This window comes from Salvelinus namaycush, chromosome 6 (assembly GCF_016432855.1).
Source record: "Salvelinus namaycush isolate Seneca chromosome 6, SaNama_1.0, whole genome shotgun sequence".
In the NCBI taxonomy this organism is placed as follows: domain Eukaryota; kingdom Metazoa; phylum Chordata; class Actinopteri; order Salmoniformes; family Salmonidae; genus Salvelinus; species Salvelinus namaycush.
Window position 1 is genome coordinate 40,427,613 of NC_052312.1, and position 3,047 is coordinate 40,430,659.

At 44.1% G+C, this 3,047-nt stretch overlaps 1 pseudogene; it reads left to right on the forward strand.

Annotated features, from left to right (window-relative positions):
* Positions 1–212: 212 nt before the first annotated feature.
* On the forward strand, positions 213–3,047 carry LOC120049137 (annotated as a pseudogene).

Sequence of the window (3,047 nt, forward strand, 5' to 3'; positions counted from 1 at the left end):
ATTTCAAAAAGATGATAATATTTTTTATTGTAATCCCATCAAAATTATGTGATATCAATGATATCCATTAAAAGGAAAAAGCTGAAAATAAAATGACATTCTCATCGCTCCCTCTCTCTGTCTCGCTGTCCCTCTCGCTCTCATCACTCCCCCCCCCTCTCTCATCACTCTCCCCCCTCTCTCTCTCTCTGTCTCTCAGAAAATTTGACAAAATGTGGAATAGGATCATTTTTTGTGGACTGGTTGTCTGTCTCATCTGCCTCACTGACCAGACTCAGGTAAATATACAGTCAGTCAGCACTGATAAACAGAGAAACATGTTATTCCCTTTAAACCTGGGAGTAATCATTACTTATCTACTGGTTTTGTACAGGGCCAGAAAAAACCTTTAGCTGTTCAAGGTAAATGTAACACTTATTTGTTTTACTTACATGAAAAACACAAGAGACAACCATTCTTAACCTAACCCCTGTCTTTTTCAATATGTTATTGTGTATGTGCATGTGTGTTTGCTTGTTTCAGGGACAGATTGCACACAGATCAAAACTCTCTCCCCTCGAGCCACCAGTGGAGTTTATGTAATTCAGCCTGCAGGAGTCACATCCCCCTTTAAGGTATGGAAACATCAAAATATTTAGGCCAGGTACTATATCTACTAGGGATGCACAATATATTGGTGAGCATATCGGAATCGGCCGATATTAGCTAAAAATGCCAACACCGGCCCAATGTCTTGTTTAACGCCGACGTGCAAAACCGATGTCAAAGCTGACGTGCATACCTATATAATGTAGGTAGATGATGTAATGACGCCACGAAAAATACAGCGCTACACAGAACAAAAGCAGAAAAATACTAAACGCACTCTTCCAACAACTAAACAAGTTCAAGTCCAGCAGTCATTTGAAAGAGTAAGAACATTTCAGCGAGACAACTCAAAGGCGAAATCCATTAACGCCAAGATAATGGTTTCATTGCCCTTGACAATCAACCGTCCTCTGTCGTGGATGATGTTGGCTTTCACCGACTGGTCGAGCCCCGGTACACACTATTTTTCAGATGTTGCCCTACCGGAGTTACACAGTTTTGTTGAAATGTGCATCTGTGAGCTACTTGCTATGGGCGTCACAACTGACATTTGGACCAGCCATGTCAGCCCCATGAGCATGCTGAGTCTGACAGCACAGTGGGTCGACGAGGATTTCGTACTGAGGAAAGCCGTATTGCATGTTCAAGAATGTGCTGGTTCTCATACCGCTGCTGCCATTTCAATGGCATTTGAGAACATGTTTGAAACATGAACACTCCTAGCGCCATTCGAACAACTGACTCGATAAATTAGCTAATCAACTGCGTCTGCAGAAGACGTGATACCCTCTGTATTGAAACGCCTGCTCAACTAAACTGCCGACACAGACCGTGGGGTTAAAACTTACAAAAGTACTCAAGGCTATGAACAAGCGATTTGGTGGCATTCTCTCTGAGCCTCTTTACTGTGTCACCACCATGCTCAATGCTAGGTACAAGGACCGCTACTTCGATCCAGACCAGAAACAGGGTTTATGTGAAATGTTATATACACAACAGGACAAGATGGAAACGGACACAGTGACAGTGCGCACAGAGGAAGAGAGGCCATGGACAAACAGAGCTGAAACTTCACTGCTTGACATGTATGATGAAATCCTGGTTGAGAATGAAACGACTGAACATATTAACCATGAAAGAGCACAGCAAGGAAGTAAAAAAAAATAGGTTTGATTATGTTTTACTGGTAATGATGACATACGTAAATGCCAACAAAATAACTTTTTGGTCAGTGTGGTGTGGTGTGTGTGTGTGTGTGTGTGTAACCTTTATTTAACTTGGCAAGTCAGTTAAGAACACATTTTTATTTACAATGATGGCCTACTCCGGCCAAATCCGTACGACGCTAGGCCAATTGTGCGCCGCCCTATGGGACTCCCAATCACGGCCGGATGTGATACAGCCTGGATTCGAACCAGTGACTGTAGTGACGCCTCTTGCACTGAGATGCAGTGCCTTAGACCGCTGCATCTCATGTGTGTGTGTGTGTGTGTGTTAACTATTTAACTGTACTAGAATGCTTAAAAGGCCGCTAAAATTTTAAATATAATTATAAATATTTAAACAAAACAACTTGTCAAAAACATAGTTGATTCAAAAGTACATTGATATTGTATTCAGGTGTTTTGTGAAATGCTTGCGGACGGAGGCTGGACAGTCTTTCAGAGGCGCTCTGTGGCAGAGGTTCTTTTCAACAGGAAGTGGGCCAAGTACAAATAAGTCCCACAGATCGACCATGTGGGTCGATCTGTGGGACTTTGAAGGGGGCACTGCCTTCGCTGAGTACAGTGACTTCCGTCTGGGCACGGAGAAGGAGGCCTATAAGCTGAACGTTGGAGCCTACAGGGGCAACGCAGGTAACTGTGATTTCAACAGCACAAGGTGACAGTGGTCATATTATTTACTTCAGTGTTATAGTTATTTCACATTTGGTGGCAGCAATGGGACCTCTACACATCACATATATGTCATATGATATGTATTCTGGGTTGATATTCTTAAATGGTGTATCCTTTGGAAGTCAATACAATCAAGAGTGAAGTAGAACTGATGTACTCTCTCTTCATCACTCCCTGTCTCTCCGTAGGTGACGCCATCCGTGGGAAATACGCCGGCATTGACCAAAATGGCTTTGGCTTCAGCACAAACGACAAGGACAATGATGGCTGCTCGCCCTGCATCTTTGGCGACATCGCCGAGAACACGTGCAGCTTCTCGGAGGGAGGAGGAGGGTGGTGGTACAGTCGCTGTGGCTCTGCCAGCCTAAACGGAGACTGGCACCCCGCCGGCGAACACATCGGCTGGGCCTCCGGCCTCCACTGGGAGACCTGGAAAGGACCTGCCCCATACTCGGCCCGAGCGAGCCGCATGATGTTCAAGGATGTGTGGAAGAAGATTATTACAGCAAACTAATACGAAAACGAATCATGAAAACTATTTCGTAAACTGAAATAAAACAA